The sequence below is a fragment of the Macaca thibetana genome, chromosome 13 (assembly GCF_024542745.1).
Source record: "Macaca thibetana thibetana isolate TM-01 chromosome 13, ASM2454274v1, whole genome shotgun sequence".
Classification (NCBI taxonomy): domain Eukaryota; kingdom Metazoa; phylum Chordata; class Mammalia; order Primates; family Cercopithecidae; genus Macaca; species Macaca thibetana.
In genome coordinates this window covers 17,192,478-17,218,839 of record NC_065590.1, presented here as the reverse complement: position 1 = coordinate 17,218,839, position 26,362 = coordinate 17,192,478, and the positions used below count along the sequence as shown (strand labels likewise).

The 26,362-nt window shown below is 41.5% G+C and overlaps 1 protein-coding gene across 4 annotated transcripts in view; it reads right to left on the bottom strand.

The window, feature by feature from the left end:
• The window catches only part of MTLN (mitoregulin), a 1,146,577-nt gene that overhangs the window by 500,536 nt on the left and 619,679 nt on the right, over nucleotides 1-26,362 (bottom strand). The gene's annotated exons all lie outside the window — the stretch shown is intronic.

Genomic DNA, 26,362 nt, shown 5'->3' with positions numbered 1-26,362 from the left:
CCCCATGCCAAGTAACAATTGGTTTATTTCCTTCCAAATGACAGGAGCAGAGGCGTTTCCAAATGGTATAACCTACACTTAGGCTGCATCCCTAGGTGAGCCAAAAGTGTGGAAAATCCTGGCAAGCTGCCCACCTGGCTTTAATTAAAACTTTGTCTTTGAAGCAGAGAGCAGTACACAGCAGCAGATCGCAAAGGTGCACACACACACTTTCCCACCACTGACTAAGACTCATGCTTTCACACAGAAACCCTGCAGACTGACCTTGAGACACAAATATTTCCATGATGTCACTTCAGTGCTGTACCACCAGGAAACCGCGTGCACCAGGAATTGCATTTCTTTACCTAAAAACCAGTTTCTTTACCAGGTGTCCTCTGACTTTAGAAATGGGTGGAAAAAAATAGGGTGTCACTCTGAGGGATTTTCAACTCATTTGCCTAAGATGTGATATTTTTGGTCTTCAAAAAAAAAAAAAAGCTTTCAGTGATGTTAGTTTTATAATAAAGAAGTGTTGCCCATACCAAGTGTTGGGTTTGTCTGGGAACCCTGATTTGTCAGAGTTCTGGGCGTCTGATACACTGATTTAGAATGATACAGATTCAGGCACATCGGCCTTTCTTGTTTTCCACGCTTAATTCTGTTTCCTGCTTTAAGTTCTGTTCTGCAAGGACCTTTCCTTTCAGATGCAGGCTGGCTTTCCGTGACCTTGAAGCAGCTTTTGGGCCCTGGATGCTCACCTCTTTGCTCTGCTCACCGGCCTCTGGTCTTTCTTCCCTCCACCCAGTGTTTTCTTCTACCATCTGCTTCTTCTTGTTTCTCTCTTATTCTTCCCCTACTGTCCATCCCTTCCCATTTTCAGGGGGTGAAATCCTGGGATCCCCTGGATGTTATGTGGGCATCTCAGAGGCATTTTGGGGTAGAGAGGGCAGCGACAGAGCCCAGCCCCAGAGACCACACCTCCAGGCCTGCTTCTAGTGGTCCTCATGGCCTCCCCGACTTGAGAGGCCACAGCCCCCTCTGAGTTTCTTCACATCTAGAGCGAGAGGTGAAAAGAGATGCTACCCAAAGGCTCCTCCTCCTCTCACCATTTCACCTTCTTGCTGACTTTCATGGTATTCTGGCTGGCTTCTGTAGCACATTCAGTTAGAAACTAACAGCTTGGGGGTGGGAGAGGAAGGCTAAGATGGCCTGAGGTTTCCTGGAATTTGCGTGACCTCCAGTGGCATTCAGTCCTTTGTGTCTTACCTGTTGGTTTCTGCCGATTGTGTGGCCTCAGCAACAGAGGATGATTTCTGTGGGTGTATTCTCAATATTTGCAAATATTTGAACAGGCATCATCAAAGAAAGAAGTTTCACTGAACAAAAAACGTGTGCTGAGTTCATATATACTGAAACTATTTTATGATTTTTTTCAGGAGATTGAGGTTTTCTAATGTCACATATCAGAAGGCACCATGTGGGTGTGACAACGGTATGCCGGGTTTTTGTAGATGTTATGTGAGAAAACCTATTCAGGGTGACAGTAGATTATTTTGACTACAGTCAGCCTGCAGGTGATTGTATGTTTGCTCTAGTGAGCTATCCACTTTGCAGGCTGTCTGAAATAAATTCACTTTTTTTAATTTGAGATGGAGTCTTTCTCTGTTTCCCAGGCTGGAGTGCAGTGGCGCGATCTCGGCTCCCTGCAAGTTCCGCCTTCCAGGTTCACGCCATTCTCCTGCCTCAGCCTCCTGAGTAGCTGGGACTACAGGGGCCCGCCACCACGCCCAGCTAATTTTTTGTATTTTTAGTAGAGACGGGGTTTCACCATGTTAGCCAGGATGGTCTCAATCTCCTGACCTCGTGATCTGCCTGCCTTGGCCTCCCAAAGTGCTGGGATTATGAGCGTGAGCCACAGCGCCCGGCCAATAAATTGACATATTTAACTTAACCTCATGAAAACTTGTGGGAGGCAAAAAACGTAGATCTGGGCCAAATATGATTTTGTTTTGTTTTGTTTTGAGGCAGAGTCTCACTCTGTCGCCCAAGCTGGAGTGCAGTGGCGCAATCTCAACTCACTGCAACTTCCACCTCCTGGGTTCAAGAAATTCTCCTGTCTCAGCCTCCCCACTGATTGGGATTACAGGTGTCTGCCACCACACCTGGCTAATTTTTTGTATTTTTAATAGAGATGGGATTTCACCATATTGGTCAGGCTGGTCTTGACTCCTGACCTCAAGTGTTCCACCCGCCACGGCCTCCCAAAGTGCTGGGATTATAGGCATGAGCCACTGCACCCAGCTGATATTTTTAAAAATTATATTTTGCATGCATTCCTACATTGTCATACGTTCCAATGTTGCATTCTACATTGTCAAAGGTCATTGAGACCTGAGGACAAATATTTAAAGGGGTACCATTAAAAATGCAGCTTGTATGGCAGGCATGGTCCATGATTGCCCCAGGCAGCCTAATTTTGACTCAAGTCCAAAGCCCCTCCCTCAATCACATAGCTCCACCTTCTCTAACCTGTGAAGATGCTCTATAGAGAGACTGCCAAGAAGATGCAAGAGATGAACTCACAGCTAAGTAGATGACTGAACCAAGGTCAGATCCCCCTGCAAAGACAAAAGCATTGAGATTTTGAAGATGGCACAAGCCAGAACCTTCATCTGACAACCAGGAAGAGCAGGAGGGACAGGAAAAGAAGTGACTAGCCACCACTGCATAGCTACTCAGCCAGCAATAGAACTAGGACCAGAAAGCCAGGGTCCCCAGACTCTCATGCTGGGCTTCTTCCTGTGGGGCCCACTCAGACGAGCAAATTCATAGAAAAATCCACCACTCCACCCCTTCACCAACAGGAGAGCACACACAGGAGGTGTGACTGCAGCGGAAGCACGAGGGGTACTGTGGTAGCAGGCTTCTGGAGTCACTCTCAAGGCTCGTTAGTCACACTCTTGTTGCTGAGGATCCTGTAAGACAGGAGAAAGCCACTTTCTCTGTGACTCAGTTTCCCAGCTACCAAGCAGAGGTAGAAGCTGTTACTGGCTTAAGGTTTGTGCCCCACTGCAGACCCAAGAAGGGGCTAGGGAAACGGTACCCAAGGGTAAGGTAGCTGTTATCAGGAGTTGCCTCTCAGATTTCACTACAATTTGAACCACAGAACAATATTTAGATTCCATAAATTACTCATTTGATCCTGTTCGCGTTTGATCTCCATACCTACCTGTTTCTTCACTGATTCTTAGTCCTATTTGCCAGTTAATCTCTTTGGTCCCTCTCGGTCACTACCTTGGAGAGCCCATTTGCCCTTGGCTCCAACTGCAGTCCCCTGTGACTCCAGGTGTCACCTGAGCTCACGTTCAAGCAAGCTCAGCAAGTCTAAACCCCACCAGTATGTGTCCTCCCATCCCACCATCTAGGAACTGTGGGGTAGTCTAGGATGCTTCCCTGCCCTGGAGCTGCCACAGAAGCTTCCATGTGTCTGTTCATCCTCTGCAGCCTCTTTCAGGGTCCTCCATCTCCCCCTGTCTCAGCAAAGAGTACTTGGACCTGACCCCTTAAGGACAAGTTTCTATCCCCACTCTGCCAGCAACTGGAGTGTAACCTTGGGCAGGTCACTTTTATCTCTTTTAGCCTAATGTCCTCTTCCAGTAAGAGAGGAGGTAAATTAGACCACCCCAAAGACCCTTCTAGCATCACACTCTGCGAGGTCCTGAGTGAAAATTATCAACAAGGCTGCAGTTCTAAATATGCTTGAGAATGAACCAACCTGGCCTTCTACCACTCATCTCTTTCCTCTAGGCACTGCCAAGTGAACTTTCTTGGGGCCCCACGTCCCACATGTCACTCTGGATGCATTTCTAGCCTAATTCCTTCTCATCTTTGGAATAGGGTAATCATAAAACTTATCATCCAAACATGGATTTTGTGTGTGTGTGAGTAAAAGGGGCACCATTAAAAATAGAACTTGGATGGCGGGCATAGTCCATGACTGTCCCAGGCAAACCAGGGCATTGGGTCAGCCTAGTTTTGAATCAAGGCCAAAGCCTCTCCCTCAATGACATGGTTTGACTTTGCCTAGCAGGCCTCTTTCTCAGTGCTTGGTCCAGACCCTCTCTGTCCCCTACAGGATTGTCCCCTCTTAAAAATCAGAGCCTCTGTTTAGTGTAGAAGTTGGCAGGAAGACAGATCTCTTGGTGACAGTCTGTGCTCGCACCATCATTTACTGAATGTAAATGATCACACCTCCTCATTTTGTTCCTGCACACCTGGGAGTTTCTTTCACATCTGGCAGCAGCTGCCTCCAATTTGGGTGGGAGATAACAGCCCCAGCCAGGGGCCTAGATGGGACTAAAACGTCCTGAAGCCATCACCTGCAGAGCCTCCCTGCCTCCCTCGGAAAAGCTGGAAAATACTTACATAGAATGGTCGGAGGAAAGTGGCCCTTGCTGGTAAATGCTTCTGACCAGGTCAGGAGACAAGAGCTAGTATTGAAGGAGCTTTGGCTGATGGGTTCTACCTGGAACAAGACAGTAGAACAAGGGTTGGCTCAGAGCAAGCCTTGCCAGCTCTAGTGATGTTGAGTGAGTGCCTGGAACATTCCCCATGCTACAGTCCCAGCTGTGGCCTGGCTCGGTCACCCTGCCAAAGGCACCTGGCTAGAAGCACCATGGGAGGCTCAAGGCAGGCCTGTCTGTAGGTGGATCTGATATCTACCACATTTACAGCATCAAACAGTAGTAAAACCAAGCTGCTTGTAGGAAAATAAAGCTTGGCTTATTTATAGCACTGGCTTGAATCTCTGCTCCTAAGTTGCAACCTTTGGCAGGGCTGTCACACACCAGCAGCAACCATGCTCCCTATTGTTCTAGGTGGAGGGCTGGCTGAAGTGGGCAGGCTGTCTGGTGGTGCAGCAGATGATACCTTGATCTGAGCAGACATGTAGAACAGTTTTCATAGCTGCTGTCTACCCAGTGGGACGTGCAGGGGCTCATCAGGGTTGATGGGCACAGCTGCCAAGAGCTGCAGCCCAGGTACAGCAAACCTGCGGAGACAGCTCCCCAGCAAGGCTCCACGGATGGGAGGTGTGGGGGCTGAATGCTGCTGGAAGCTTCCTTAGGATTTCTAACCAGTCAAGTATGAATGCTGCCCCCAAATACATAGAGAAGCCTGGGAGCGTGTGGAAGGAGGGACGCCAGGCCTCCCTCCACGTCCCCTGCCACCATGGTCTGGCCAGATGCAACCCTTTCTCTGTCTAATTACATTTTAAGAAATCAGACACATTTGAATCCTCCTTGAAACCAAAGATCTCCAAGAGACCAACATGACTCAACCCTTCAGTCCTCTACGCTTACTGAATACAACTTCTTCCCAGGTGAAGGCATTTTCTCCTAGCCTGATGGAATCTTGTCCAGAATGAGGGTTTTCACGAGGAAAACAGTGCCTTTCCCTCAGTTTGGGAATGACTGTGCATGGAGGAGAAAGGGAATTTTCCACATGACCGCTCCACTGCTTCACCTCCCCGCAGAAGGTTTAGAAGCGCCCCAGCAAGCTGGTTGTCTAGTGTTTCTTAAATTGTCATTGTCACAAAGATTCTTTCTGCTTCACTTCTCCCAAAGTTCTCCTCCTCACCCACCCCCTTCCTTGGTCCAAGGCATAGTAATTGAGCCATTCGGTATCCAGCATGAGGACTGGTCCTGCAGGACCGGGCAAGTGCCTTTGTCTGCCTTTGTGCTCGGAGAAGGCCTTCACGCCTTTGTCTCATAAGGTGCTCGCCACGGCAACCCAAGTGTCTAAGCAGGGCATTTGCAGGGGACTGTCCCCACCTCACAGGCAGCTAGCAGCAGCAGTTTGAGCCTGTTAAGTGGGTGAGGTGGGGTTTTTCCCTCTTTCCTGCATTCTAACTGCTTTTTCTTCCTTTTCTCAACCTTCGTAGGTGGTAGCTAGTTTAAGCACCAAACCTAGCCGGCAATAATTAACTACACACACCTTCCATCACACACTGTGCAAACCATGATGTCCTTCCTTCTGCAGGTGGCCCTTGTCATGCCCAAGGACCTCATCTTGGCCCCGTGCCATTGAGAGAGTCCTAGGCTCTGACCAGCAAGGGTTTCCCTCTGCCTCTCAAGCAGAGGCACTCAGGGGCTGCCTGTTGTGGCCACACACCCTATGCATGCACCACATGTACCCACATCACCACTCAATCATCTGGGGCTGGGCATGGGGTTGGGCCTCCACATGGAAGAAAAGGGATTCTTTCCTGGGGTATGACTGCATTTCCAAACCCAGTCCAGGATGAATAGTGTCAGTCCTTGCTCTGAATTCCCATAACACAGGTGATAAAGAGTGGCAGAGTTCCCATAACACAGGCAATAAAGAGTGGCAAATAAAGAGTTGTGGGTGGGCTGTGGTTTGGAATCCAGCCCTGGCCCATTCTACCTTTCCCTCCACCTTCTCTTATCCTTGCAAGCTAGAGCCACACAGAAAGAAGTAAGAGTGTGGCTGGCAGTGTTCCCAAAATAAGTTGTTCAACAAATGTTTACTGAGTCCCTATTGTGTGTCAGGTAGTGTTTTTCTAATAGCTGGCTCACTTGAAGAGTATATTCTAATGTTTTTATATTTAATAAGGAAAAAAATGTGGAGGCTAAGGCAGGAGAATTGTTTGAGCTCAGAAGTTCAAGGTGGCAGTGAGCTATGTTTATGCCATTACCCTCCAGCCTGTGTGACGGAGCAAGACCCCAACTCTAAAAATAATTAAAAAAAAAAAGTTGGGAGAAGAACTACTGGTGACATAGAAATCAGGTTTCAGACCTACACTTCCAGCAACAATGGTTTTCTCTCATTCCTATGCCACTGAGACCTGGGACACCTCACTCTCTTCTCTCCTAGAGGTCCTCTGCAAGTGCCAAGCCTATGTCAAGTATTCTGCAAAGCTCAGCTCAAACCAACCCCCCAAAATATCGGTAACAATTATCCCTCCCAATGAAGCTTCAATTTTGGAAAGGGATCTTTGAGGCATAGGACTAACTTTTTAACTCAAATATATATATATATATATATATTTTAGGCCGGGTGCAGTGGCTCTCACCTGTAATCCCAGCACTTTGGGAGGCCGAGGTGGGCAGATCACGAGATCAGGAGACAGAGACCATCCTGGCTAACATGGTGAAACCCCGTCTCTACTAAAAATACAAAAAATTAGCCGGGTGTGGTGGCACATGCCTGTAGTCCCAGCTACTCGGGAGGCTGAGGCAGGAGAATTGCTTGAACCCAGGAGGCAGAGGTTGCAGTGAGCTGAGATCGCACCACTGCACTCCAGCCTGGGCAACAGAGCGAGACTGTCTCAAAAAAAAAAAAAAAATTATTGTAGTATGCCAGGCTCCATAATAAGTCAGCAGAAGGGTCATTTTGGTGGCTGTCTGGACACAGCTGGCATGGTCCCTCTTCAGAAACATTTAAGAGTGTCTACTATGTATCCAGCACTGTGCTAGGCACTGAGGTTGCAAATATCCATAAAATGTGACCCTCACCCTCAGATAACTCCCTGACAAATAGGTGAGACAGACACGTCAGCACCTTGGAATGGGCTACGTGCTGACAGGGAAGGGATTTGGGAAGCTAGTGGGGCACTCAGTTGGGTACTCAACTCAACCTGGGTTTAGGGAAGACTCCCCTGAGGAGGTGACATTTGAGCTAAGTCCCCATGTCTCTGCAGGAAATTAAATTTAACTAACTGTGTGGGTTCCACTGTGCATACTGGTGGTGTCGATGTGACACGTTGTGTTCTGAGTTTTCCATTTATAGAGTGTTTCAGGTGCACTGATGCATGCCTTGAGAGCTGACTGCCAAAATAAGGGCCCCAGACAGCTGCCTTCCCAGGGGAGGGGTATCCAGAAGCTTCCATTCTTGCTGTGCACATTTCCCCAGCTGACCTATAGCTGTCTTGAAATTATAGCATTCAATATTCCTTCCTTGGCTTGGAAGACTTTACGGGTCTTCCAGTAGTTAATGTCAAAGTTAGGTGTCTCTGGGAGGGAATGCAGCAGAAGCCATCACCAGCTAATAGTTGCTCTAGAATTGTTCTGAAAGCATGGTGTCCAGGCCAGGGGCCAGGAGTAGAGAGGGAGAGGGGTGGTAGGGGATTAGGACCAGGAAGGCAGAGGGGCTCCCTCTCTTGCCACAAACAGATCTGCTCTGCTGTCTGTGCATTTACACTTCACCTAGCTCCCCCACAAACTTCTGCTATCAGGAGAAATAGGTCAATGTATTTCCAATCCAAATGCCATCAGAAGCAAGCTCTACATGTGCCCGGTCGCCTAAGAGGAGCATAGGAGTGCACAGATGGCAGCAGTATATGAGGACATTACACCTGCTCTGCTCCTTGATACTTCATTGTCAAGCATCTAAATAAATATCTAAGTGGAGAACCAGCTAGGAAGCACAAATCCTGGTGTTCAGAAAAGCAGTGAGCTGCCCAGGCGTGGAGGGTGCAACACTTTGGGGATGCCTACCCATGCGAGTCTAGCACAGGGCTTGCGGGTAGGGTGTTCCTTCTTGAATGATCTGTTCCCCATTTCCTCTGTGCACAGCTCTGGGGGCAAATTTCATTTCAAACTGCTTTAGAAGACAGGACAGCAGGAGAGGAAGTCACTAGAGACAAAAGAAAATTAGAAGGATTTGGTAGAAGTCATATACAGGAAACTGAGAGCAAAATTTGGCCCTCGGAGACTAAAGTTAGCGGGAGGAGAGAACAGGGCTTGGCCAAGACTTATCATTTCAACATTTAAATAGAGATCAAGATGCTAAAGTTCCCAGGAGACATCTCTTTTGTGACTTGCCAAGAGCATGGAGAAATTCCATCAAGGAGCTTCTGAGATATGGATCCAGACTAGCAGACATTAACAGAATTACCAGGTGTCTAGGGGGATCCCAGACTTTTCAGCACCCAGTGAGGGGGATGTAAACACTAAAGTTATATGGGAAGTCACGCTGGATGGATTGACGAAGGCAGCAAAGCCTAGCAGTCACACTGAGGCAGCTCCCTGCCCACAACCAACCACATTTGCACCCTGATTAAAAACTGGAAATGTTAAGAGACTTGAAGATTTCTGCTCTCTGCACCTGCTTAACTCTTCCTCTTGCCCTTACTAAATTTTAGCTGCTTTCTTTTTGGCTAATTTCACAATGTTCAAAAGTCTATTGGAAAAAAAGAAACCCACAAAGCACCATAGATAAAAACTTTGAGATGGGGAAAAAGAAAAATAGTGGTTTGATCTGCTCCCTTCCTCTCCCAGAACCTAGGAAAATGCCTGGTCCACAAGAGGCAAGGAAGGGAAGGATAAAAAAAGGAAGGAGGAAATTAGTTCTGGATGAAATGTCAGAGAAATGGCCGCCAAGAAGGCCCCAGTCAACCAGTCACTTCCTCTTCTTAGGTCTGCTGATGGAATGTTTTCATCTTTGGGAAAATCTTTCCACCTTTATCTCTTCTAGAACTGTAAAATCGACAGGATAAGCCAGGGCAGTGGCTCATGCCTGTAATCCCAGCACTTTGGGAGGCTGAGGCAGAAGGATCACTTGAGGCCAGGAGTTCAAGACCAGCCTGGGCCACATAGATCTCTACAAAAAATTCTAAAAACTAAATTAGCCAGGCAAGGTGGTACATGCCTGTAGTTCTAGTTATTCAGGAGGTTGAGGCTGGAGAATCACCTGAACCTAGAAATTTGAGGTTACATTAAGGTATGACTGAACCACTGTACTCTAGCCTGGGCAAATACAGCAAGACTCCGTCTCTGTAAAATAATAATAATAGTAAAAAACTGGGGGTGGGATGGGAACAAGGCAACTTGGTGTGTTCCTGAAACCCTTGCCTGATGGAAAGGACAGCGAATAACAGCCTATTGATAATTGATTAATGTGTAACATTTTAAAAGTACACAAAACATAACATTCAATATCAGGATTAAGATTTATTATGTAAGTGAGACAAACCTCCTGTTAAAAGTGAAAGGCTCTCAGATTGGATGAAAGATAATACCCAACCATACAATATATATTTCAAAAATGCACATTTTTCCCAGGAAGATGAATACTCATCCCTATTCCTTCTGCTAAGTCCAACCAAAAACAGTGGAAATTACATTTCAAACAAACATAAGAGACTCTGAAAGGTAAGAACTAGAAAGTAGACCAAGCTAGGAACCTCAGGACCCAGTGAATGACACAGCAGGAATCCCCTGAATTTTGTTTGTGCCTCATACATTCCAGAGTTAGAGCTGAAGAAGCTGGCAACCTGGAAAAAGTTAATGCACACAAAGGAGAAAAAGAGAGAGAGAGAGAAGAAGGGGTAGAAGAAGAAGGAGGAGGAGGAGGAGAAGGAAGAGGAGGAGAAAAAGGAAGAGGAGAAGAAGAAGAGGAGATAGATGAGGAGGAGGATAAGGAGGAGAGGAGGAGAAAAATGAGGAGAAGAAAGAAGAGGAGAAAGAGAAGAAGGAGAAGGAGAAAGAGAAGAAGGAGAAGGAGGAAGAGAAGAAGGAGAAGGAGGAAGAGGGGAAGGGGTAGGGGAAGCAGAAGGCTCCTCTAGCCAGGCAGCACAGAAAAATCTGTGGCCCCACCTTCACCCATGCCAGGAAAGGCCCAGTGGGGAGTGCAGACTCCACACTCATGAAGCTATAATGAGTCTATGCAACCTCATCACTACAGTTGTGTCAGAGGAGGCCTAGTCGGGAGCTGGGGTTTTCATCTCCACTTGGCAGTAATGAGGCCTCCCTTCCCCTCCTGCCTCACTACAGTGTCACTGGAGACCACCTGGTGAGCCTGGACTTCTTCCTCCCCCCAGCAATAATAGGTCAGTCTGCCCCCTCCCCACTGTGGTGGTGTCAGAGAAGGCGAAATGGGGAGAGTCAAGACTTTAACCACTGGCTCCAATAGTATTGAGGCCACCCCCTGGTAGTGTCCATGGAGACCATGTGTGGAGCAGAAATTAGGCACCTCTACCCTTCCCAACCAGAGTGGAATCAGCAGGGGCCTAGTGGGAGCCAGCACCCCACCCCAACAGCAATGAGGAGCATCTCCTAACCTTGGTGGTTGCAGTGTGTCACCCTCCCCTGATAGTACAGCATCACAGGATGTTACCTAAGACAAGGTTTAAATAAGATCCAGAGTTTCATCACCATAGAATACCAAAATGCATAGTTTTCAGTCAAAAATCACTCACAATACCAAGAACCAGGAAAACATCAAACTGAATGAAAAAAGCCATCAATAGACACTAACATCAAGATGACAGTGATGTTAAAACTATCTGGAAAAGGTTTTAAAGCAGTCATTATAAAAATGCTTCAGTGAGTAATAGTGAACATACTGAAACAAATGAAACAGTAAAAATATCACCAATAAAATAATCTCAGCAAAGAAATGGGAAACATAAACAACCAAATGGGAATGTTAGAACTGAAAAATGTAACAGCTGAGATAAGAATCTCAGTAGGTGGGCTCAACAGCAGAATGGAGAGAACAGAGGAAAGAATAAGTGAGCTGGAAGATACAATAGAAATGACTGAATCTGAACAACAGAAAGAAGATGGAGTGAAAAACAAAGAGAGCAGAGCCTCAGGGACCTGTGGCACTATAACGAAAACTAAATTTATATCATTTGGGGTTCCAGGAAAAGATAAAAAAAGAAGATGGAGTTAAAAAATACTCAAAGAAATAATAATTGAAAAATCCCCCAATTTGACAAAACACATAAACCTATAGATTCAAGAAGCTGAATGACCAATAGGATACATCAAAGAAATTCACACCAAGACACATCATAATTAAAGTTCTGAAAACTAAAGATGAAGAAAGTCTTAAAAGCAATGAGAGAAACAATATCTTATCTCTAAGAGAAAACCAATTCAAATGACAGCAAATTTCTCATCAGAAACCATAGAGGTCAGAAGGAAGTGATACAACATTTTTAAAGTGTTAGAAAAAAAGGAACTGTCAACCAGAAACCTATGTCCAGTACAAATATCCTTTAGGAATTAGGAGGAAATCAAGCTATCCTCAGATTAGCTTGATTACCAAAATAAGTACACTAACGAAGTGGAAAGAAGTTCTTTAAACAGAAGGGACATGATGAAAGAAGGAATCAAGAAACATCAGGAAAGAAGAAAGAATTCGGTAAACAAAGATAGTAAATTCAATTGGCTTTCCTTCTCCTTTTGAATTTTCTCAATTATGTTGGATAATTGAAGTGAAAATTATAACACTGATGTGATTCTAAATAGATGTAGAGAAAACATTTTAGACTATTATAAACAAGGGAGGGCAATAGGATGTAAAGGATGGTCAACTTTCCACACTTCACTCAAACTGTTGATGCATGTAGACCATGAAAAGTTATATATACAAAATGTAATACCTGGAGTAACTACTAAAAAACTACTCATGGAGATGCACCCCAAAACACCATGTATAAACCAAAATAAAACTCTAAAAAATGCCCAAGTCATGCACAGTAAGCCAAGGAAGAAAAAACATAAATGAAAAAACAAGGAGAACAAACAGAAAACAAGAAATACAAGGACAGTCTTAAACTTAGTATATTAATAATTATATTAATTTTGAATAATTTAAAGGCAAAAATTTAAAGATAGAGATGGTCAGAGTGGATTAAAAAAAACATGAACCAATTATATGCTATGTATAGGGTGATATAGATAGGTTGAAAGCAAAAGGGTCAAAAATAACACATCATGCAAACATTAATTAAAAGATAGCAAGAGTGGCTATATTAATATCAGATAAAGTGACATCAGAGCAAAGAAAATAATTGAGACAGAGAAAGACATTCTACATTAACAAGTGTCAATCCACCAAGAAGATGTGGCTATGCTAAAGGTATGCACCAAACATGAGAGCTACAAAATATGTGACATGAAAACTGACACAAGTAAAAAGAGAAACAGACAAATCTACAATTTCAGTTAGAGACTTCAACACTCCTCTCTCAACAATTGACAGAACAACTAGACAGAAAATCAAAACACATAAAAATACTTAACACCATTAACATATAGGATCTATGGACATTTATGGAACACTTTACCCAGCAACAGCAGAATGCATTATTTTCAAGTGCCCAAGAACATAAACCAAGATGGACTATAACATGGAACATAAAGCAAACCTCAAAAAATTTAAAAACCTCAAAAGAAATAAAAATACATTGAACAGAATGAAAATGAAAATACAACACGTCAAATTGGTGGAACATAGCCAAAACAGTGCTGAGAGGGAAACTCACAGCTTATTTTAAGAAACGGAAAAGTTTCAAACCAGTGACCTAAGCTCCCACCTCAAGAATCTAGAAAATATAAAGAGCAAAATAAATTCAAAGAATGCAGAAGTAAGTACATAATAAGGACAGGAGCAAGAATCAATGAAATTGAAAACAGAGAAATAATAAAGAACAACAATGAAACAATGAGCTAGATCTTTTAAAAGATGAATAAAAGTGACAACCCTCTGGCAAGACTAACAAGAAGACGCAAGTTACCAGAGTGAGACAGATTATATTAGTATACACTCTGTACACATCAAAATGGTAGTAAGATAATACTAAGAAAAATTCTATGCACACCAATTTGACAATTTAGATGCAATAGACTATTACTCGAAAACACACAATACCACAACTTTCTCAACATGAGATAATTTGGATAACCTTGTAACTATTGAGTAAATTAAATTCACAATTTTAAAAATTCAGAAAAAGAAAATTCCAGGCCCAGATGCTTTCACTGGTTAATTCTACTAAACATTTAGAGAAGATTTACTATCAATTCTTCACAATATTTTCCAGAAAGTAGAAGAGGAGAAAACTTTTACCAGTTCATTTTTCGATGTTAATATTCTCCTGATACCAAACTCAGACAAAGACAGAACAAAAAAGAACTACAGACCAATATACCTTGTAAACATAGACATAAAAATCCCTAACAAAGTATTAACGGATAGAATTTAGCAATATATAAAAAGAATTATACACTGACCAAGTGTGGTTTGCTCTGAAGATGCAAGGCTGGTTCAATTTTTACAAGTAAGCCAATCTAATTCTTCATATTAACAGACAAAAGAGAAAAAAATCACATTATCATTCCAATTGGTGCAGAAAAAAGCATTTGACAGAATTCAACACTTACTCATGATAACAACTCCTAGACAAATAGGAAGAAAGTGGAACTTCCCCAACTTGGAAAAGAGTATCTACAAAAACCCTATAGCTAACATTACACTTAGTGGTGAAAGATTGAATACTTTCCCCCCGACATTAAAAACAAGGCAAAGTTTGGTCTTACTATTTCTATTCAATATAGTACTAGGAGTTCTAGCCAGTGCAATAAGACAAGATACAGAAGACATATCCTTTTAGATAATAAAGGGAAACAAAAATAGCCCGGTTTGCAGATGACATGATTGTTTATGTAGAAAATTCCAAGGAATCTACAAGAATGAAGCAAGGGAAGGAGAAAGAAAAGAAAGAGAAAGAAAAGAAAGAGAGAGAAAGGAAGGAAGGAAAGCAGGCAGGCAAGGAAAGGAATTCCTAGAACTAATAAGTGACTTCAGCAAGGTTGCAGATACAAGGTCAACATTCATTCATTGTATTTCTATATATAGTTGTCCCAACGTATCTGTGGCGGATAGGTTTCAGGATCACCCCTCAGATACCAAAATCTATGGATGCACAAGTCCCTTATATAAAACTATGTAGTGTTTGCATATAACTTATGCCCAAAGATACATACTTTGCCATCTCTAAATTACTTACAATATGTAATACAATGTAAATGTTATGTAAGTAGTTGTTATATTATATCGTTTAGGGAATAATGACAAGAGAAAAGACTGTACATGTTCAGTACAGATACAACCATCCTTTTGTTTCCCAAATATTTTTGATCTGTGATTGATTGAATCCATGGATGCAGAATCCATGGATATGGAGGACTGACTTTACTAGTATCGGACACCTGGAAACCAAAATTTCAAAAAACACCATGTACAATTTCTCAAAAAATTAGAAATACTTAGGTATAAACCTAACAGAACGTGTAAAGGACTTGTATGCTAAAAACTACAGAATGCTAATGAAACAAATCAAAGTAGAGCTATAAAATGGAGAGATATACCATATTCATCAATTGGAATATTCAGCATAGTAAAGGTATTTTATTTATCCCCATGTTGATATACAGGTTTAACCTAATTTTTACCAAAATTTCAGCAAGAATTTTTTTATTGCTATAGACAAAATTATACTGAACTTTATATGGAAAGGCAAAGGAACTAGAATAGCTAAAACAATTTTGGAAAAGAATAAAGTGGGAGGAATCAGTCTATCCAATTTTAAGACGTATAACTATAGTAATGAAGACTGTATGGTATTGGCAGGTGAATACACACATAGAACAATGGATAAACATAGGGAGTGCAGAAATAGACCCATACCAACATGCCCAACTGATTTTTTATGATATGGCAAGAGCAGCTCCAATAAAGTACGATAGTCTTTTCAACAGATGGTGCTGGAATACCTGAACATCCATAGGCAAAATAAGAAAAATTAAAGAACCTTAATCTAAGTTCCACATTTTATACAAAATTTAACTCAAAATAGATCATGGACTTAAATGTACATAAAATGTAACACTGCAAAAACTTTAGAAATAAACATATAGAAGAAAACCTTTGGCAACTGTGGTTAGATGATGAGTTCTTAGGCTTCACACCCAAAGCATGATTCATAAAAGGAAGAACTGATAAGCAGGACATCATCAAAATTAAAAGCATTTGTTCTGTGGAACACTATGTTCAGAGGCTGAAAAGACAAGCTACAGTCTGGGATATGTTTGTAAATCACATATCACACTAAGGAGTAGTATCTACAATATACAAAAAACAATCAAATGTAAACAGTTTTTTAAAAATCCAATTAGGAAAAGGGCAAAAGATACAAACAGACATTTTATTCATGAGGCTAGAGATGGCAAATAATGCATGAAAAGACATTCAACACCATTAACCATTACGGAAATGCAAATTAAAACCACAATAAGATGAACTCTTTCCCCCTAACACTATTGACCTATCCGAATGGCTAAATTAAACAACAGTGATGACACGTAATGCAAGTGAGGATGAAGAGAAACTGGATCATTCATACATTGCTGGTGGGAATATAAAATGGTACAGCCACTCTGGAAAAGAGTATAGCAGCTTCTCAGAAGACTACATACATGCTTACCATGCAACCCAGAAATTACACTCTTGGGTATTTATCCCCCCAAAAATGAAAACTGTGTTCACACAAAAACTTGTATATTAATGTACACAGCTGCTTTGTTCATGGTAACAACAAATCTGGAAACAAACCCAATTTTCCTTTAATGGGTGAATGATTAAGGAAACTGTGGTATGTTCATACCATGAAATATATATTATTTTGCAATGAGAAAGAATGTACTATTGATACATTCATACAGGGAATCACCAAAAAATTTTGCTGAGTGGGAGAAAAAAATACCAAAAGGTTACATATCATGATTCCGTTGATATACCAGTCCTGACATGACAAAATTACATAGCGAGATAGCAGATTAGTGGCTGCCAGTGGTAAGGATGGGGAGATGTTTGCAGAAAGAGGAAGGAAGTAGGTGTAGCTGTAAAAGGGCAACATAAGGGACCTGTGTGGTGATGGAGATGGTCTGGATCTCACTGTATCAACGTCTATATGCTGGTTGTGACGTTGTACTATAGTTTTTTAAGATGTTACCATTGGGCGAAACTGGGTAAAAGATACCCAACATATCTCTGTATAATTTCTGACAATTGCATGTAAATCTACAATTATCTTGAAATAGAAAAATTCATTTAATTACCTAAAAAAGCTTAAAAATGCACTGAAAACAAAGTGGTTCAGAAAAGTTCAAAGGAACAAAGAATGATCAAGTAAATAATAACAACAACAAAAGAATCAAGGATATTATATTAAATACTGAGTCAGGGTTGAATTCAAGACAATAAAAACTATTGAACTAGAAAAGACACAATAGTATAAAGGTCATAGTCTCTAATGGGGACTTAACTCTCATACATTTTATGCATGATATGAAATAATACAATTATACATAAAACAAGACACAACTATAGGAAAATCCAAAAGAAATCCCAGAAACTGCATAGTTCTGTGAGAATTTCAACTCATCTCTCATCAAGCCATGAAACAACTTTGATAAGAATAAAGTTGAGTAACAGACATATATTGAATTTGGTTCCTGACAATAGATACTGCATCTTCTTTACAGAGTCTCATAAAACTTATAAAAATGGATCATATATTGATCTATAATGAAAACCTCAGTAAATTCCACGAAGTAAAAATAGCTTGAGTGGCATCCTTTGCATCAATGAGGTAACACTAGAAATAATAGAGTAGAACAAAAAAAAAAAACCCACCTTAGTCACTTACAAATTCGACAGTCTTTTGAAACTCAAATTTGATCAAAGAAAAAATTAAAATATAAAATTCTAAATAGCTAAGAAATCATGATAATGGAAATGTAAACCAAGCAGAAAATAAAACATACCTTCAAACTTTGAGAAAAGATGAATCAAGTATCCAATTTAAGGTGCATTTTTATAAGTGCTATGAAAAAAATAAATATGAAAAAGATAAATAAATTAGAAAACAGTAGATTGGATTTTTGTAAGTCAAGCTAATTCTCTGGAAAATAAATGGGCAGATAATGAACTAGAGAAATCACTGACTTGCTTAGTCAAGAGAAGAAGGTGAGAGAACATAGATACTCTGAAGTAGAAACAAAAAGGTGGAGATAAATGCACGTTCCTAGAGACTAATAAGTAATATGGAAGAGTATTCTCTAGCATTATTTACAACCAAAATTCAAATGTTGGGTGCAACAGGTGGTTGCTTTAGGAAAATATAAGTTGCTGGAAAAAATGGAAAATCTAAAAGTTCCATAGCAATGGAATCAAAGTAACAAACCAAAGTATCAAAGAACAGTGCGTTTGACAAATATTTTTTGAGCCTCTGTTATACGCCAGGGCCCTGGGAAGTCCAGAGGAGGGGCAAATGGCCCTGCTTCCAGGGAGCTCTCTGTGAGTTGGGAGTGCGGGGAAGATAAAGAAGCCCTCGGTGTCATAAGAGCCCAGTGGCCAGGGGCCAGATGGAGGTGGGAGAGGGAGAAGCCTGTGTGCCATGATGCTGCCCTGTGCTCCTCTCTTGGCCCGTTGGGAGAATAAAGAATCATGGGGTCCCCAGGGCCTGACACCTAAAAAATACTCCACAAATGGAAGCTGCTCTTGGCTCCCCACCCACCCCCTATACAGTGAAAACTGAGAGGAGGCGGATGAGGGCTGTCCTCCCAGGCCATCTGGGATAGCTTCCCAGGGCATCTGTGGATCAGAATCTCGAAGGATGAGTTGGAAGCAGGAGAAAAAAGTGTTGGAGGCTGAGGGACGGCATGTGCAGCAGTCATTAAGTGAAGAAACGGTGTGTGTGCTGGAGCTTCCCACATGGTTTTCTATGACTGGAGTACAGGAGTGGCCTGGGGGTATGGAGGGGCTGAGGCTGGGGCCGTCACAGAAGGCCTTGTATGCTGTGGCGAATAAGTCAGCAAGATTTAGCTGAATGTTCTTAGATACACAGGTATAAAGGAAACCCAGGTGAGCCTTAAAATTTCAGCACCTGAAGTTGTCCATCAATGAAACCTCTTAAGCTGCTCTGCAGAGGTTTGGGATGAGCCTGAAGTGGCTGATTCTTAGATGCAGAGAAGGCTCTGATCTATATCCACGTGGCCCCCAAGGCTCTGTGGCCTGCGGTCCAGCTGCAGTGGATAGGAGGAAGCTTTTCAAGTTATTACTGGGTGGGCCACACTCAACAGGTTTTTCCAGTTCTGCCTCCTGCCCCTAGGGAGTCTTGCCCAACAATTAATCCAGATGGTCACTGATGAGTTTCTTTCACCTATAAATCCCTGAAGCCTCTTTTTGACCTCATCACCACTAATGCAGGCTTCCTCTACTTTCCCATAGGATTTAGAGGATTCTTCTCAGCTCATTCTGGCCTTCCTTCTCTCACTGCTGTCATATTTGATGATACAGGAAAAATTAGCAAGGATGGATAGAATGGTGGATGAATACATACATACATGTATAAATGGCTGTTGCTTGAGGTACAGAGATTTCATCTGGATTTTCCTGAAATACAAGTGGATCACTGAAATGAAAATGTTCCATGGTCATTGCTTCCTGAATTCTAATGTGCTCCCTATGGTGTATTTGTTTGCTAAGGTTGCTATAACAAAATACGGCAGATGGCCGTCTTCTTGCTATGTCCTGTCCTTTTCTCTGTGCATGTACATCCTTTGTGTGTCTTCCTCTTCTTTTTCTTTTTTCTTTTTTTTTTCTTTGAGACAGAGTCTCTCTCTGTTGCCCAGGCTGGATTGCAGTGGTGGGATCTTGACTCACTGCAAACTCCACCTCCCATGTTCAAGTGATTCTCATGCCTCAGCCTCCCAAGTAGCTGGGATTACAGGTATGCGCCATCACATCTGGCTAACTTTCGTATTTTTAGTGGAAATGGGGTTTTACCATGTTGACCAGGCTGGTTTTGAACTCCTGACCTCAGGTGATCCTCCTGCCTCAGCCTCCCAAAGTGCTGGGATTACAGGCATGGACCACCACGCCCCGCCTCCCTCTTCTTATAAGGAAATCAGTTATATTGGGTTAGGGCTTCACCCTAACAGCCTCATTTTAACTTACTTATCTCTTTAAAAATCTTATCCTCAAACCACCACTGGGGGCTGGGACTTAAACATAAGAATTTGGGAAGGACACAATTCAGTCCATAACACACAGCTTTTAACCTTCGAAGTAAAGACTCTAAGTCCAAAGTCAAGGACGGATGGGGAATTGGGGGTGATAGTAAGTTGAGTTGAAATCAACCCAATTTTGGATTTTAAAAAAAGTCAGGGAGAAGAGCCTGGCCATATGCTCCTCCATGAATCACCTCTCTGCATGCAGAAGAGGTAGGTATGATTCTGAGCCAGTCTACACAGTAGGTTATATAGAAACCCCAAAGGGAATAACCTTGACTCTGCTTGCAAAGCTGTGCTTTTTGAATTTGCTCCTTCCCGTTGGACATGGTAAAGGCACTGCAACACCACAATGGTGGGTTTGCCAAAGCATGGTAACCCACAGGTGCTGCAGCCAGTCCTGTGACCCCCCCAAAGAGAAGAAGAAGCATGTCCGTCAGCCTGCCCTCAGGGCTCAGAAGCAGCAGGGCTCCAGTCCCCTCTCTGTCCAAGCGTATTCAGCATGCCAGTAAAAAGATGCCTTTGAGCTAAAAACCACAACTACTGTTTGACCCAGCAAACCCATTACTAGGTATATACCCAGAGGAGTATAAATCATTCTACCATCAAGGCACATGCACATAAATGTTTATTGCAGCACTATTCACAATAGCAAAGACATGGAATCATCCAACTTAAATGCCCATTGATGGTAGACTGGATAAAGAAAATGTGGTACATATACATCATGGTATACTATACAGCCACAAAAAGGAATGAGCTCGTGACTTTTGCGGAACATGGATGGAGCTGGAGACCATTATCCTTAACAAACCAATGCAAATACCGTAACAGGAAACCAAATACCACATACTCTCGCTTATAAGTAGGAGCTAAATGATGAGAACACGTGGACACACAGAAGGGAACAACAGACACTGGGGCCTACATGAAAGTGGAGGCTAGGAGGGGGGAGAGGAACAGAAAAAGTAACTACTGGATACTAAGCTTAGTACCTGGGCGATGAAATAATCTTCACAACAAACCCCTGTGACACAAGTTTACCTATATTGCAAACCTGCATGTGTATCCCCGATCTTAAAATAAAAGTTTAAAAAAAAGGCCGGTCGCGGTGGCTCAAGCCTGTAATCCCAGCACTTTGGGAGGCCGAGACGGGCGGATCACGAGGTCAGGAGATCGAGACCATCCTGGCTAACACGGTGAAACCCTGTCTCTACTAAAAAAAAAAAAAAATACAAAAAATACAAAAAACTAGCTGGGCGAGGTGGCGGGCGCCTGTAGTCCCAGCTACTCGGGAGGCTGAGGCAGGAGAATGGCGTGAACCCGGGAGGCGGAGCTTGCAGTGAGCTGAGATCTGGCCATTGCGTTTCAGCCTGGGTGACAGAGCGAGACTCCCTCTCATTTAAAAAAAAAAAAAAAAAAAAAAGATGTATTTGCTTACCTTCTCCAGAGCTTTCCCTCTGTCTCCCTTTGTGCTTGTTGATTTTGTTTCTTGTGGATGGATTTTCTGTACTTTTCATTTCCTGCCACTTGAAGAGGCCGGGATACAGCTATGTTTCATCTTTTCAGTAAGGCAGAAAATAGCATGAGCCTTGGGTCTGTCTGTGGCCTGTTCCTGCTTTCCCTCGTGGCCTGTGTGTTTGATCCATTTCACCAGCACGTGGCCCACCGTTGTCTAACTGTGATACTCAGCTCCCCAACCTCAGGAAGAGAACCAGTCACCTCTGCTCCAGAACGTGGTGGTGAAGAAAGCCATCTTGGGCTACTGAAAATCCAAAAACTTAGAAGGAAAAACTCAGATTCATTCTCAACCCTCCTCTCCCCGGAGCAGTTGACTGCCAGAAAGATCCAGCTGCCACTGCCTGTCACCTTTCTAAAGAAGCATAGTTTTTAAGACACAAGACTATTGAGCAGGTTGGATTTTAAAAATTGGGAAACATCTCCAAGCAGTTTGGAAGGAAAAGAGACTTTGATCTTGAATAACCTCCTTAGGGGATCAAAGAAAAAGACTCACTAAGATAAACATCCCCCCCCTTGCCCCATTCGGGTTAAGTATAAATAAGACTTCCTCACCTTGGGAGACCTGAGCTCACACCTGCTCCTGATGACATGGAGGAGGCTGAGCAGGGGAGCCACAGGGATTAGAGATGGACATGGTTCCAGTCTGGCCCAATTTTTATTCACTTTCCTATTGCAAGGAATGCCCTTAGAAATTGCGAAGCCATTGCTTTTCGCTAATGCTAACAGAAATTCCTTAAACTAGGAGATGGTACCACTGCCCATCAATTTTACAAAGCAATAATGCAGATCCCAAGTGGCTAAAGTCTGAAGCAGTAGGCAGAGCACTTCATCACAGTGAGAGAACTGGGTTGTTGCTGGGGGAAGCTGTTCTGATGTCATGCTGGTATTACCGTGCATTAATAAGCTTTGTTCATCTTCTCTGACACTGGAGGGCCAACTCAGTCCTTTTGCTTCATTTTCCTGCTTATTATGCAGCTCAGGCCATGGAGATGGGCTGCCTGCTTGTCATAAATTGTAGGCAACCTCCCTTCATTCTGTTGTTGGTCCCAGTGGGCTTGAGCTCCTGGGAACCAAGGCTTTCATTTCCACAAATGCACACTGAGCCCTGATGCCAGGCTAGGCACTGTGGGGAACTCCAAGATACATGAGCCACAGTTCCTGCCTTTGTGATCGTGTTGTGGTCAGGGAGAAAGTCACATGGCCTAATAATTACACCAACAGGCAGAATGTGTAACAGACAGGAAAACAAACAGCTGTGGGAACTCAGGAAGGGAAGGAGTAACTTTCAGTGAAAGAACAGGGAGATCCTTGGACAAGGTTTCAGTACATAGACACTTAGAGAATGCAGCCATTTCAGCCTGGAATTTGTCATAGCAAAGAAGGGGGAGCCCAGAAATAAGAAGATGATGCATGAAATATATGTATATGTAAACAGAATAATTTAACCATCCTAAAATAATCCTTTATGCTATGGCTCTGTAATTATTCTCTGTCTCTTCCAGCAGCCCCTGGTAACCAATGATCTATTATTCTTCATCACTATAATTTTGTCTTTTTGACAAAATTCCATATAAATGTAATCATACAATCTGTAAACTTTTGATATGGACTTCATTCACTCAGCATGATGTCTTTGAGATTCAGCCAAGTGGTTGCATTCATCGACAGTGAATCATTTTCATTGCTGAGTACTGATCCGTTGTGTGGATGTAGCAGAGTTTGTTTTTCCATTCACCCTTTGAAGGACATTTGGGTTGTGTCCAGTTTTTGACAATTGTGAGTAGAGCTGCTGTAAGTATTCATGTACAGATTATTATGTGAACATAAATCCCCATTTCTCAAGGACAAAGTTTCTTGCCTCAACATTGGCACTACCAACTTTGACATCTGGGGCCAGATACTTTGTTGTGAGGGAACTGCCATGTGCATTGCAAAATGTTTAGTATATCCCTGGCCCCTACTGATGCCAGTAGAACTCTCCCAACTGTGGCAACCAAAATGTCTGCAGACATTGACAAATGCAAATATCATCCACACCTGAGAACCACTGCTCTTGGTTAAATACCCAGGAATGAATTTACTGGATTATATGGCAAGCGTATAACTTTATAAGAAACTTTTTGTGCCTGATGTATGAGAGATCCAGTTACTCAGCATCCTAGCCAACAGTCAATATTGTGTATTTTTTATTTTTGCCATTCCAATAGGTATATAGAGGCATCTTATTGTGGTTTTAGTTTGCATCTCCCCAGTAGCTGATGCTGTTGACAGTCTTCCGATGTGCTTGTTTGCCATATGTATCCTCTTTAGTGAAACCTGATAAAATCATTTTCCCATTTTTAATTGGATCATTTGTTTTCCTACTGTTGAGCTTTGAGAGTTCTTTATAGGTTTTAAATACAAATTCTCATTTGGATATGTAATTTTTGCAAATATTTTCTCCCAGTCTATAGTATGTATTTTCATTTCCCTATCATGTCATTTGCAGAGAAAAGTTTTTTATTTTGATGAAATTCAATTTATCCATTTTTCTCTTTCATGAGTTATGCTTTTGGTGCCAAACCTAAGAACTGCTTGTTAAACCTCAAGTCATGAAGGTTTTATCTCATTATTTTTCTGAAAGTTTAAAAGTTTTATGTTTTACATTTAGATTTATAATTCATTTTGATCTGATTTGTCTGTAAGATGTGAAGTTCAGGTCAAGATTTGTTTATCTTTTGACTATTGTGACATCAAATTGTTTCAGCATCATCTGTTGAAAATGCTATCCTTTCTTCATTGAATTCCTTTTGCATCTTTGTGAAAAATTATTTGGACATATTTGTGTAGAACTATTTCTGGATTTTTCTGTTTTGTTCCCATTGACCTACGTGTATATTTCTCAACCACAATATATTGATTAGTATAACTTTATACTAAGCCTTAAAATCAAATGAGATGATTCCTCTGACTATTCATCTTTGGCGAATTGTTTTATTTTACATGCCAATTTTAGAATCATTTTGTCTCTATCTACAGAAAATTTGTCTGTGATTTTGATTGGAATTATGAAAAATCTATGGATCAGTTTGGGAAGAATTAACAAATATACTATGTTGACTCTTCTAATCCATTTTATTAGTTCCTCTTTGATTTCTTTGATCCAAATTTTTTATTTTCAGCATAAGGATGATGTACATGTTTTTGTAGATTTATAACTAAGTATTTCATTTTGGGGGAAGCTGTGGTAAAAAGGTATGTTGTTTTAAGTTTTGCTTTCTAATTGTATGTTGCTAGTATTTACAAATATAATAAATGTTTTAATATGTTGACCTTGTATCCTGTGACCTTGCTAAGCTCACTATAAGTTCTAGAGGATTTAGGGCATGTTGGGGGACATTTACTGTGTTTTTTTTTTTTTTCTATGTAAGCAAGCATGTTGTCTGTGAATAGCAACAGTTTTATTGTTTCCTTTCCAATTTCCATGACTTTGTTTTCTTTTTCTTGCCTTGTTGCATTGGCTAGGATTTTCAGTATGTGATGAATAAGAGTGATGAGAATTGACATCCTTACTTTGTTCCAGATCTTAGGCAGAAAGTATTCAGCCTTTTGTCACTAGATATGATATTCTCTACAAGGTTTTTGTGTATATGTGTGTTTTTCTCTTGTAATTGTCCTTAATCAGGATAAGACAGTTCCCTTCTATTCCTAGCTTCCTAAGAGATTTTTTTTTTACTCTCTTAGGAATTAATGTTAAGTTTTGCCAAATGCTTTTTCTGCATCAATTTATATGATTATGGGCTTTATTTTTTCTTTTTTAGGTTGTTAATATGATAAATAACAATGTCTTGTTTTGATGTATTTTTTATTTTCTTTTTTTTTTTTTGGAAACAAGGTCTCATACTGACTCCCATGCTGGAGTGCAGTGGTGCCATCACAGCTCACTGGGCTCAAGTTATTCTTCCACCTCAGCCCCCCGGGTACCTGGGACTATGGGCGTGTGCCACCATGCTTAGCTAATTTCTATACTTTTTTTTAGAGACAGGGTTTCACCATGTTGTCCCAGCTTGTCTCAAACTCCTGGGTTCAAGTGATCCACTCACCTTGGCCTCCCAAGGTGCTGGGACTACAAGCATGACCCAGCTAATGGTTTATTTTTGAGTATACAACTGGCCTTGCATTCCTAGGATAAAGTCCACTTGGTCATGACGTATTATTATTTTTATATATTGCTGAATTCCATTGCTAATATATTGTAGGGGATTTTTGCATCTATGTTCCTGAGAAATCTTGGTCTGTAGTTTTTTTTTCTTCGTGTACAATCTTTGTCTAGTTTTGGTATCATAGTAACACTGGCCTCATAAAATGAGTTGGGAAGGGTTCCCTCCTCTTCTGTTTCCTGGAAGAGATTGTGTAGAATCAGTGTTATTTTTTATTTAAATGTTGGGTAGAATTCACCAGTGAAACAATCAAGGCCTAGAGATTTCTTTTTTTTACAATCTTTTAACTATGAATTACATTTCTTTAAACTTTAATAAGACCATTCTTGTTACGTATTTCATTTTGTATGGCTCTTGGTAACATGAAATATTCAAGGAATTATTTCATTTCAGCTGTTATCAAATTATGTGTGTAAAGTTGTTCATGGTGCTTTATTTTATCCTTTTGATTTCTGTGAGACTGTACTGCTTTCCACTCTTTCATTTTTGATTTTAGTAATTTGTGTTTTTCTATTTTTGTCTTTGTAAATTTGTAAGAACTTAATCATTTTTTTGAAGAACAAGCTTTACTTTTACATTTATTTTTCTCTATTATATTTCTATTTTTATTGATTTCTGTTTTTATATGTATTATTTATTTTCTTCCGGTTGCTTTGAGTTTTACTCATATTTTTCCAGTTTCTTGAGGTAGACTTAGATTATTGATTTTAGACTTTCTTCTTTTCTCTTGTAAGCATTTTATGCTATAAGTTTACCTCTGAGCACTACTTTCCC